We start from the raw sequence: 12278 nt of genomic DNA, 5'->3' as shown, positions 1-12278 counted from the left end.
CAGTAATTCCCGGCCTACAGAGCGCACCTGGTTATAAGCCTCACCCAGTACATTTGTAAAGGAAATACCATTTGGTACATGCATGGGCCGCAGCCGTGTAAAAGCCGCTAGCGCCCACATTGAAACACAAGATACAGTATTTACAGAGAAAGACAGTACACAGAGCGTTTAATGCTAGCGCCGCCGTGCTAATGCTAACGCTAGCGCCGCCGCGCTAACACGGCCGGTTCAAGAAAAAAACATACTGGTGAAAATCACTGCAGCAGTAACACGCTAGCTTCCTCGGCACATATATTCCACCGGTCTCATTCTTACCTTTTCCGCTCGAGTGCCCTTTCTGGCCGTTTGAAAAAAATGCACAAATTAGCCGCATCACGGCAAAAAGCGCAGGGTTGAAAGCGTGTGAAAAAAGTCGCGGCTTACAAACCGAAAATTACGGTAGTTCTGTTTTTGGGAATCACATTACTTCTTTAGCTACAAAATCACATAAGAAGGGGATTTACTGTTCTTGAAAGCAACAAAGTTAAGAAAATAGTCATTTAATTATTGTTTTTTAAAACGTACTGTTAGCCGCTAATCGTAACTTGCTAGCTTGTCCAATTCTAGTGTCACAAAGCGGCCTTAAAAATGTGTTTTTACTTTATACACGAGATGAATGAATGTAAATAACAAAGAAAACAAATATTTCCTGTGAAAAAGTAATGTAAATGTTCATTAAGAGTGTTTTTTTTTTTTTTTTTTTTTTTTTACATTTACAGGCATTGTTGATATTTTTGGGCGCTAATTACGATGATTACATTACCTTGAAGGACAATGCGAAATAAATTCCTCTCTGCGCGTGGAATGTTCTGAACTCCTTATTACATGCCGGTGTAGTATTTCACAGCTTCATGTGGACTTCTTCAGAGTTTAGGAAGTAGCCATAAACTTGCGCCTCTGCTGACCGCTTCAGAGTACTACCACACTACACTACACTACCCCATTATGACTCCTTTGTTTCAAAGTCTTTCAAACACGATTAATTTACCAATTATTATGCCGACCACTAATAAGTCGACCTAATGGTCTTTTTTACAAGCAGCATGTAAGAGCAGAACTCCGTCTCGGTCCAGTGATCTTCAAGCCAGCGCCACAGGACCATCAAAAGCCAGGCCGTTTTACACCATCTCCTCGCCGGATTACCGCAGACGACAGAATTATGCGGGAGCATGAAACAAATGCGTGCGAGAGAAGTCCAGCGTCCCCCCTCCCTCGCTCATTTATGGAAATGAATGCGAGAACGTGCCACAGTAGCGGACTTAGCGGTCGGAGGCCCGTGTGAGTGAACGCTAATCACGTCGGCCGCTCTCGGTCCCTTTTTGTCGTCGGAGATCGAGGGTCGCCGCTTCGCTTTTATGTAGATGTGAACCGGATGAAGGCGATAAAACTGGGTCAACAGCTTTTACTAAAGACCTGCTAATGGGAATCCTTGAGTATCTTTAATGCCGTGAGATGCAAATGACTTTTTGGGGATGCAAGCTATTGTTCGACCAATTTTATTATTGTTTTGCTTTGACTTGCACAGATTTGAGATACGAGTGTCATGTTGCGTCGGAGTACCATAATTTCCAGCGTACAGAGCGCACCTGATTATAAGCCTCACCCAGAACATTTGTAAAAGAAATACCATTTGGTACATACACAAGCCGCACCTGTGTAAAAGCCGCAAGCGCCCACATTGAAACACGAGATATTTACAAAGAAAAATGCAGAAAGAGTTTTCAGTCTTAATACCTTAGCTTAACTTAACATAGCAACAACAGTGTAGCACAAGCCGAGCTGGTAAAAAAAAAAAAAAAAAAACATACCTAAATCACTGAGACGCGGCAGTAACACGGCGGCAACACGCTATCACAGTGCTAATGCTAGCGCATCACTAACAGGGACGGTTAAAAAAAAAATAAAAATCACAGAGACGCAGCAGTAACACGGCAGCAACACGCCAGCACAGGGCTAACGCTAGCTCAGCGCTGACAGGGCCGCAAAAAAATAAAACCATACCTAAATAACTGAGATACGGCCGTAAAACGGCAGCAACATGCTAGCGCAGTGCAAACACTAACGCAGCGCTAACAGGGCTGGTTAAAAAAAAAAAAAAAACATACCGGTAAAAGTCACTTCCTCGGCACATATAATCCACCAGTCTCAATCTTACCTTTTCCGCTCGAGTGCCCCCTTGCGGCCGTTAGAAAAAAAAATGGACAAATTAGCCGCGTCACCGCATAAGCTGCAAGGTTGAAAGCGTGTGAAAAAAGTTGCGACTTATAGGCCGGAAATTACGGTACTTAAAACACTTTACAATAAGCAGAATTGTGGAAAAGAGTGAACAGGGGGAAAAAAAAATCTTCAAGCCGTTGAATGCCCCGTTGAAGTTAAGAGAATTACACCTTTTGCATTGAAAACACCCAAACAACTGCCCCCCAAAAAGGGGCCTGTAGCTTAATGCTAACTAGCATGTTTTGTCGCTGCGCTTCAACACTTTAAGCGACGGAACGCAAACACTCCAGCAACAGCATGTAGTCGGACGGTTTAACAGTGCTCACAATCATATATTCTTTATCCCCCGTGTAGATTGACTAATATTAGTGCCGTACTAATGAGATGAGTTGATTTCCACTGAGTGCTCGGGAGGACACGGCTAGCTGTTGCTCCACCCAGGCAAGGATGTTGTTGTTTATTGGTAGTCGCCATTGACAACTATTTGTCATCGTTCCCCGTTTTTGTTTTTCGGCCAGTACTTCCCCTCCTCTCGCAAGTAAGTACTACACTGTTTTCAGTTCTTGTTACCTTCTGTTTGAATTTTTGTTTCAGCTTCCTCCCGTGCCACTCCGTCCACCATTTTTCTTTTGTCCCGCCAGCACGTTTTGTTTTCCACGTCGACCTTTTGTCACCTCACTTTCTGTTGTTGGCATTTTCACGCCTGCGCGCGTCTTTCGCCTGATAAATAGTGTGAAATCTGCTCGGCTCGCGGTGTTTGCTTTGGGCCTCGACTTACTCCTGCGCCTGTTTACGCAGCCGTGACAGATGCCGCGTGTTGGGTTTGAAATGATATTAAATCATCTCATTTTAGCGGTCTGCAGTATTTACACCTTAAATTATTAAGGTACCTGTAAGCGCTTCTAAACATTTTCAAGGGGTGTCGGTACTTGTTTTTTTTCCAGTATTTACACCATGACTAAGTCTTTATATACTGTACATGCATTCATGTTCATCATGGTGTCAAACTAGAGGCTTGGGGGCCTGATCTGGCCCTCAATATCATGTGTCAGCTTCCATGACGCTTTCTGAAAATCTGTATCAGAATTTTAAATTATGTACTGTAATTTCTAGCCTACAAGCTGCGACTTTTTTCACACACTTTCAAGCCTGCAGTTTATGTGGTGATGTGGCTAATTTGTCCATTTTTTTCCCAACAGCCACAAGGGGGCACTCGAGCGGAAAAGGTAAGAGTGAGACTGGTGGAATATATGTGCCGGGGAAGTGACTTTTACCGGCCCTTTTAGCGCTGCGTTAGCGTTAGCGCTGTGCTACCATGTTGCTACTGTATTACTGGCATGTCTCAGTGATATTTACGAGTACGTTTTTTTTTAACCGGCCCTGTTAGCGTTAGCGTGGGGCTAGCATTAAACTTTACTGTCTTTCTTTGTAAATATCTTGTCTTTCAATGTGGAAACATGCGGCGTATGTATGTACCAAATGGTATTTCCTTTACAAATGTACTCACGTGAGGCTTGTAACCAGGCGCGCTCTGTATGCCGGGAATTATGGTATTTTAGAATAATAATTATTTTTTTTAAGCAAACCATTTTACTGTAACTTGAACAAAGTATTATCCAGCTTGACTTCTGATTTCCAAAGTAATTATCCATCACTTTGTGTAAATGTATTATTGTGATGTGGTGCTTAAACATGTACCGTAATTTCCGGCCTACAAGCCGTGACTTTTTTTTCACACGCTTTCAACCCTGCGGTTTATGCGGCGATGCGGCTAATTTGTGCATTTTTTCCTAACGGCCACAAGGGGGCACTCTTGCGGAAAAGGTAAAAATGAGACGGAATATATGTGCTGATGAAGTGACTTACCGGCCCTGTTAGCGCTGCGCTAGCGTGTTACTGGTGTGTCTCAATGATATTTACTGGTAAGTTTTAATACAACCTGCCCTGTTAGCATTAGCACTAGCGTTAGCATGGCGCTAGCATTAGAAAAACATTAACCCCCAATACCAATGCTAATTATTCATCAATTTGTTTGTATGTATGATTGTGATGTGGCGATTGAACACGTACTCTATATGGTTTCAAGATAATAACGGGCCTCAAATACAACGTGGCCTTGACGAAAGGGTTTGACACCCCTGCTGTACTTGCATTTACATTCAGTTTTTCAGTACGGAACATTCGGTACGCTACCGGGACAGGACGTGTACCTGGCTCGCTCTTGGGTAAAAGCCTGCCGCGTAAACAAACACGGTCAAGTCCTTTTTGTGCACGGCGCCATGTCGAAACATTGACTTCGGGACGCAATGATATTCGGAAACCTTCTGTGGTGGAACAAAGAAGATTCAAATAGGATTTGTTTTTCCCATGTCCAGACCAATGTTGATGTAGCTGCCAAAACTAACTCCCCCCCCACCCCCCCCACCCCCCGTTTTAAACATCTGACTTGTAGATCCAAAGAAGTTTTTTTTTTTTTTTTTTTGAGTTATCACAAGCACATTTAAAAGACGCCAAAATGTGCAGCATAAGAAGCGTTTAACTCCAACTTCTGTTGACATTTCTGTGTAGTTCTGCCATAACCGCCGATGGGCTTGTAGTCTATGCTAACCTTAAAATATGTTTCCTATTTCCTCGCCATCAATAAAAGTGTCAAGTTGTGCTTTTTTGGGGGGCGGACTTGAAAAACAATTGCTTGCTTGGCCTGGCTTCTTCCTCAGCCTCAACAGAAACATAAAATCCTTTTTTTTTTTTTTTTTTTTTTTACGACGCCTTCCTCATTTTTAACTAAAAGCCAACGACGCTCGTCACGTATTCAACGAAGCCGTTAAAGGCTTTCCGTCATCCGGGCCCACGGTACGACGCCCGCGGGGGGGATTGTAATCCTGCCAGTTGTCGGCACCGCCCCGTCATCGCCGCGGCGCACGTTATCGGCGGAGAGCGAACACAGAGCGCGGTTGGACGGAACTCGCCCGTGAACGGCTTGGAAGGACGGCTCGCAGGATGCGGTCGGCCGCTGGAGCGGGCGCCGTCCGCCAAAGAAAAACATGAACCCCCAATTACGCTGCTAATTTGAGGCATGTAGTTGAAAGATATATTTATACGCACACATACGCTCGCGGCCCACGACATGAGCGAGCTAGCGCCGTCGTGTGACTTCTGACACGAAAGCTCTCTTTGGAAAATAAGAGAATAATGCTCTGTTTTGATTGGCACTGGTGGAAAAGTGTTTGAAATTCTCTTACGTTTTGGGATGAATATGACAAAAGTGGAAGAACTGATTTACTTTTACAGCCTGATTTGCATTATTAGTTCCTTGATATATTATTGATTTATTCTCAGTAGTCAATTTTCTACAGTTTGTGGCTTTTGTTTATGTTGCACTGCTTCCAGTTCATGTCAGAGTCCGCGCGTTGACACGACAAGCTAACCACCTTCGGGCCTTCCGATTCAGTAGTTCTGATCCGTATATACAAGCAGGATATGTTTCTTAAACCCATCAGACCGGGCCGGCCCTTAAAGGTCCACTGTCATGAATGCATGATTTTTAGTATGTTAATAATGAACAAAACAGCAGCCGACATGCACCTATGTGGTTTTTTTTCCACCACAAAACATGATTTTGACGTATGCAGCTTTTGTAACTCCCGCCATGAAAATCCTCTGGAGGATTTGTTTTCGAGAAGAAGCAGGAAGTGACGTACATGGCAGGACCGCCCTCAAGTGGACTTGTTTGTTTCTATTAGTTTTACCTCCCGGAAGCTAGCTCGTTGTTTCTTCGTGTTAGCCAAAATGCCGGCTCATTGCACTGCTGGACATTGCTCGAACACTCAGGAGGACGGATTTACCCTTCATAAATTTGGAAGAGACCCGGTTCGTCGTGAAAAATGGATTGCACGGTTGCAAAGGACCAGGGCTTCGTGGGTTCCAAATGACAGGTAAGTGTGTATACAGCTCCTAAAAAAAATTAATTGTTTGGGGCGTCTCACGTAATCCGTCTCTCATAATGTAACCAAAGATCCGCGTACATATGCGTCGGACGGCTTCTGCGTCGAGCTCGCCCGCGAAGGCTGCCGCATCGTGGCTGGCGGACGAACACGGCTTCGGCCAGGCTGGCTCATGCAGACTCTCTGGGAGTCTGTCGCCGCCGCGGCAGTATGTATGAGCCACGCGGCTTAGTGCGCCATTGCGACAGGGTTGTTCATAGCAGCCGCCGTCGTCCGCGATGAACAACACCGCCGATGGCGGCAGCGATAAACAATTGTTTATGGCGCATTCAGCCAAGAGCGACGACGACGCCGTAAAGTGGCCCAGCTCGGCACTGTGATAAGCCACCTTGGCGGCGAAAAAGAGCCAACCCAGCTGACGAGGCCGGCGGTCGGCTCGGCCCTGTCGGCCAAGGTAGCTCGTCGCGGCGCCGGCACGCGATGGCTCATCTCCACCGCGGAAGTGGATCGGACAGGGAGGCGGTTTGGCCGTGATGGCATATCATCTAAATATAACTCAAAATGATAGGGTAATAATGCCCCGGTCACTTTATTCGGTTGTGAGATGTTCTCTTCTTCGAAAAGAGCTTCCGTGTCAGAAAGGGCGTGTTCGTCTCCCACAGTAGGGTCCACCGCGTGTTTTCATTGGCGAATGTCCGGGTTGACGTCACGGGCAGGAGACGCAGCCAATATGGGGACCACTTGGATGTCACTGAATGACACTTCCCCAACTTTGCGCATGGATGACACACTCTCCGCTCATATTTATTTTTTCGTATCGACATTGAAGTGAATAATGTTATATGTATTTATCAGTACAATATTTATTTTAGAATGTTTATAGGGATGACACTTGATCTTTAATGACAGCAATAATTTTCTGGCCTCTGATTTGTCAGAGCGAAACTTGTTCCAGTCAACTACGAATCCGACATTTTTAATTCGGTGGGGGGAAAGAAACCGCTGGAAAGGTAAATGCCAAAGCTCATGGTGTGATGAGTTTCACAAGGAATTTTTTTTCAACACGAGTCCTAATCGTGAGCAGGTATCGTAGCCAAATTGGGCCCAAAAGTTGGTTCGCACCGAAGACAAAATCCTGAGCCGCGAATTCAGTTATTTGAGTCCAGTCCAGTGAGGAGGAGTTCACCGATCTCTACAATGGAAAGATGAAGCGACCCCCCCAACCCCTTCACAATTGCATCTTTGGGTCCACAATCAGTTGTTAAGATATTGTCCAAGTTCTGGATAGGGAGGACTGCTGGTTTGAAAAAGAAGCCATCTTCCTGTAACAATACCCTTGACGCCTCTGCCTCCAAAGATCACCTCGTACAACGGGACCGATAGACTGACCCAAATGAGATCTTTTGCAGCAAGACGTGTAAACAGCGAATTAGTATGCAGGAAACCCCGTTGCGCCTACCACACCGGGCAACCATGGACAATCTTTTGTCGCCCGTCCATCGGCAACGCGCCCATCAAGGCAGAAATTAGGCAACTCCACGTGTAAAATTTTAGAACTGAAGAAGCGTTTTGGAGCGTTCACGCTGGAATGTCTTTTACAAACGGGAACAGTCCGGTTACCCTGATTTGACGTTTGCCGCGGACCGAGAACGAGACGAGACGACTAGACAACGGGGAGTCGACTTTTTGGAGTGAAATCCTCACGACCGGAAGGATTCGGCCAAATGAGTCCTGATCGGTAGACGTACTGATCTTGAAAAAAGTTTGCTCAGCCCCCACTTTAGTCAACAATCCAGGCTTTCATTTCTTTGTGAATATTAATGGACCACGTGCAGGTTTCTGCAGGAGCTTCTAATGCCGCTTCCCAGCCAGATGTTTAGCAGTCTGGAGAGCTGAGGGCAGAGGGCGCGACCTCGGCCTGACGAATTTGGATTTCAGCAGGAGCCGACGCAGCAGGCGCGAGCTCCTCGGCGGTGGCGCTGACCTCGCCGAGGCACCTTTTTTGTTTTTCTTTTTCTCACACCAATCAGGAGCGAATTGAGCTTGCTAAGCCGGCCTGTCGCAAATCAAACTCGATGTCGCCGTCCTGCTTCACGCAGGGAGTTGCCCGTGACGTTTTTTTTTTTTTAATAGTTTCACCCCACCCACTCGTGTACAGTTGCGGCCTTGACTTCAGTTCAGTTCCTTCTCTGATGATGCTTGTAACTCAAAACACACGTTTCTTAATTTTTCTTTCCTTTATGAATATAATTGCTGTTCTTGCGTCCTCCCAGAAATGACCCAAAAGAGAGAGTAACATGGTTTTTAATTTAAAAAAAAAGAAAGGAGCACCCACAGCCGCCATCACCAACATGATGTGGAATTTTCTCCCTTTTTATTCAGGGGGACAAAATCCGCTTAGTGTCACGAGCAAGGCATGGCCACTGCCAAGAGGGGAGTAGCCGGGCCACTGCTCTGGGGAGGTCACCGGTCACAACTGTTTCACATTCGGACTGTAATCAGACATTTAAGGTGGAGTTTTTCTCACTGTCATTTGCCAGTTCGTTGCCTTGCGTGAGTGAGTTGCATTCACTGCCTGTGGGACTCTCCGCTTCTACGCGTAAGTTAGAGTAACCCTCGTCACAGTTTATTTGATCCTGTCCTGCTGAGTTGTTTGTTTGCCCCGTAGTCATCGGACCTTGCTGCATGTCTTTTGGATCCCGCCTAGCCTAGAATATCTGTGCCTCTGCCTTGTCGGACTGCTACACCCTGTATGACCCAGTTTCCAGAATAAACCAAATTGAACATTATGCCTGTGCCTTGAAGTCCTGCATTTTTTCGTCTGCCCCCGCACCGGAGGTTGGTGACTCTTAGCTGGTGTTAGTTGCAGTTAATGTTAGCTTCTCTGTGATTTGTTTTCTTTGGTGATGACCTATAAAGCTGTTTATTTTTCCAGGTACGCCTCCTTATCTCAATGATGAAGTTGAAGACTAGTAACTCTGCGCTGAGCTCGACCAGTCTCAACGGGTCTGAGACCAAGACAAGACCAGATCACTTTTGGGATTCTAGTAAGAAACAAGGGTTTGGCTGTTTGTCTCAATATGCCCTGTGATTGGCTGGCGACCAGTTCAGGGCGTACCCCGCCTCCTGCCCGTTGACAACTGAACTAACACAATTGAGACTCCTTTGGTTCTCCGTGTTGCTATGCAGGGGAAATAACGCATAAAGTCAAATTCCTTCCTTCTTTTTTGGAAAAACCGTATCGCTTCCCGACGATTGTCTTTTTAACGCCGCCGCAGGTGCGGGCAAGGACACGCGGCTGCGCTGCATCCAATCGCTTGGCCCCGATAAACGGCGCAAGACGGATGAGCGCGCTTTCGTGCAGTCAGCAAATCACTTGGGCGGAGATTGATGGTTCTGGCGCGTCTGCAGGCGTCGTCGTTCGGTCATTTCTTTGCCGTACTGAAAAAAAAAAAAAAAAAAGTCAATGTCATAAAATAAAATCATTTAATACATTTTGGGGTGATGGGAAGATAGCAGAAATAAAATAAACGGGGTTTCTTGCGATATGAGTGACTTATGAGATGTGAGTTGTCGTTCAGCCGTTTTTGTTTATTTTAATTTTGTGTTTAGATTTTTTTTTTGGGGGGGGGGGCAGGGTCTTTCAAGTTTGACCCCACGTGCACAATGTGGTGGCAGTAAACTCAACTCTATTTTCTTCACATTAAGCAAAACTTTGGCAAATAGCGAACATAAAAGCCAATTTTTACAGAATAATTTTAAATTAAAGCCATTTTATGGGAAGCAATCACATTGAGGGAAAAATATATACAAAATACATCGCTTCCCCAAACACAGATTTTGAAGATTTTTTTCCAACTGGGAAATGGCGCCTGATATCACATTATGTACTTTATGTCCTGCACTGACAGTCTAATTAAGGAGATTAAGATGTTTTGGGTTTTTTTTTTTTTTTTGGTGGGGGGGGGCATCCCACCCGCCGCAGGGATCTCATCACAGGTGATTGCTGTGAAAATTCGTCTCCTTTCTTTTTGTGTTTTGCGCTCTCTGCCGCAATGCAACAATACTAGAAAAGACGGCGACTGTATTACAAAAATGTACTTTGAGGGACTTAAGTCGGTTTAAGGTCTTCAGAGTGGATCCAGTACGCCACCTTTGTGGTCACTTACAGTCGCATATGTGGGTTCAATGTTTGCAGGTCTTTTATTTTATAATCGTGCCTGTGAGTGTATCTGTCCATAAATACATAGTCGAAATTAATTTTACAGGGTGAAAAAAAAAAACAATTTTTCAAGAATTCAAGATATTGTTTGATATATGAATTGTTCAGGAGATGAGATGAAACAAAAAAGAAAATAGAATGTTTGAATGAAACTCAAAACCGCCTAGCCTTATTTTAGATACAGTAAGGTCTGTATCGTTTTGGTATTGAACTGTTTTTGGAAACATTATGCCTTTGCCCAGAAATCCTGCACTTGGGTCCGCCCCCGTGCCGCTGGTTTATGACACAGCTTTCTGGCAATTTCTGCCAGTTTTGTTGTTTTACAAGTTTGACGTGTCACAAAATCAAAACAATGTTAGCGTCAAACTGTTCTGCTTGACACGTTTCTTTTTACAAAAAGTTTAAGCGCTAGTGCTTATGTCACGACAACTAAACAATGGAAAAAGGTAAAAACAAACTATTTGTTCTTTTATTAGCTTAGATTGGCACAAAATGCAATATTCTGTGCTGAAATAGCGATTTACAAAAAAAAAAAGGATGCGGATGTGCAAAACTGCTTTGCTTGAGTTAATATATAGAAATTAGAAGGAAATTATAAGAATACATAATTCTTTTCTTTTAATATCCTGTTCGGCGGTACTACAATAATTGCCATGTACTATCTGACTGCAGGAAGAGTTACTACAAGTATTGATCCATCCATCCATCTCGCTGATGTATTCCGCTAACGTAGAAATGAGATTTTGCAGCTAAAGGGAAGGCTCAGCGATTTTCTTCCAACGCTTATTTGGGATCTTTTTTTTTTTGGGGGGGGGGGGCAGCTCGTCACCAGCACGGCCCATTTCGCTAATTAAACTCAAATCACATCAATGCCTCGAGTTGCTACTTACGATATGAGGTGGGACATTTTTTCTTTGAGGAGTTCCTCAAAGGTTGTCAAGCATGTTCCAATCATTGCGATATATTTTGCTAACAAAAGCGTCCAGGCTCAGTCTGTGAATGTTTACAGTGGATAGAAAAGGTCTACACACCCTTGTTAAAAAAAAATGTGGTTGCACAAGTGTGCACACCCTCTTATTAGGGACGTGACCATGTTTAGAATTAACCGATCCCGCCGTTCTCATGTTATATTGGATGTCAGCACTCAACACCATTTAAAATATCTCTTATTAACCCCAAATAAAGTTCAGGGTTAGGCTAACTGTGAGTACTACAGTATTTGGAACTGTTCACATTTCCCAGAATTGTGGAATATGACTTTGAATTTGATGATGATGAGAAAATTCTAATTGGAATTTTACAAGTGTGGAAAAAAGAAATGTTAATACTGTGAAAGTAAAGGCAAACTTATACAAGGGGAAAAGAGTATAAATTATACACTATAAATTTCCCAGAAATCTGAATTTTGTAACAATGAAGTCACAGTTTTACAAGATAAATGTGACAACAACGCTTGAATGTTACGATATTTTGAGAATAAAGTGATCATTTCATGATGGGGCAAAAACAAATATGGTGACAGAGTAAAATTGTAATTTGACGAGGGGGGGGGGGGACTCAAGTCGGCTCTGTGGCTAGAAAATTGCGATGTGCTAGCTAGCTAACAGGCAAAAGGCACTTAAGTAGCTAACATTACCCAAAGCAAATGACACCCAAATGCGGTATTACTACGATTATTGGTATTATTGATATTTTAAGGAATGCTAAGAAGATTTGTGTAGGCATGTGATTCAGCACATTACTTACTATACCAAAGATGTTGGAATTATATAATAATCCAAAGTTGTTGGAATAATATTAAAAGTAAAGTGAAGTTGTGTAAATAAAAACTCTGGGGTTCAACCCCCCCGCACTCA

The 12278-nt window shown here is 44.1% G+C and overlaps 1 long non-coding RNA gene across 7 annotated transcripts in view; it reads left to right on the top strand.

The window, feature by feature from the left end:
* Positions 1-10450, top strand: part of LOC133506586 (uncharacterized) — a 117850-nt gene extending 107400 nt beyond the window's left edge. For 4 of the 7 annotated variants that reach the window (XR_009796538.1, XR_009796536.1, XR_009796535.1 and 1 more), the window contains 4 exons: positions 3456-3482; positions 8741-8799; positions 8869-9038; positions 9136-10450. This is a non-coding gene — a long non-coding RNA (uncharacterized LOC133506586). The remainder of the gene's footprint in view (positions 1-3455; positions 3483-8740; positions 8800-8868; positions 9039-9135) is intronic. The other 3 variants (XR_009796541.1, XR_009796539.1, XR_009796540.1) reach the window with 2 other exon arrangements.
* The last annotated feature ends 1828 nt before the right edge of the window (positions 10451-12278 follow it).

Source organism: Syngnathoides biaculeatus, chromosome 9, assembly GCF_019802595.1.
Source record: "Syngnathoides biaculeatus isolate LvHL_M chromosome 9, ASM1980259v1, whole genome shotgun sequence".
Taxonomy (NCBI): domain Eukaryota; kingdom Metazoa; phylum Chordata; class Actinopteri; order Syngnathiformes; family Syngnathidae; genus Syngnathoides; species Syngnathoides biaculeatus.
The sequence above is the reverse complement of the archived record's forward strand: the minus strand, read 5'-3'. Positions and strand labels throughout refer to the sequence as shown.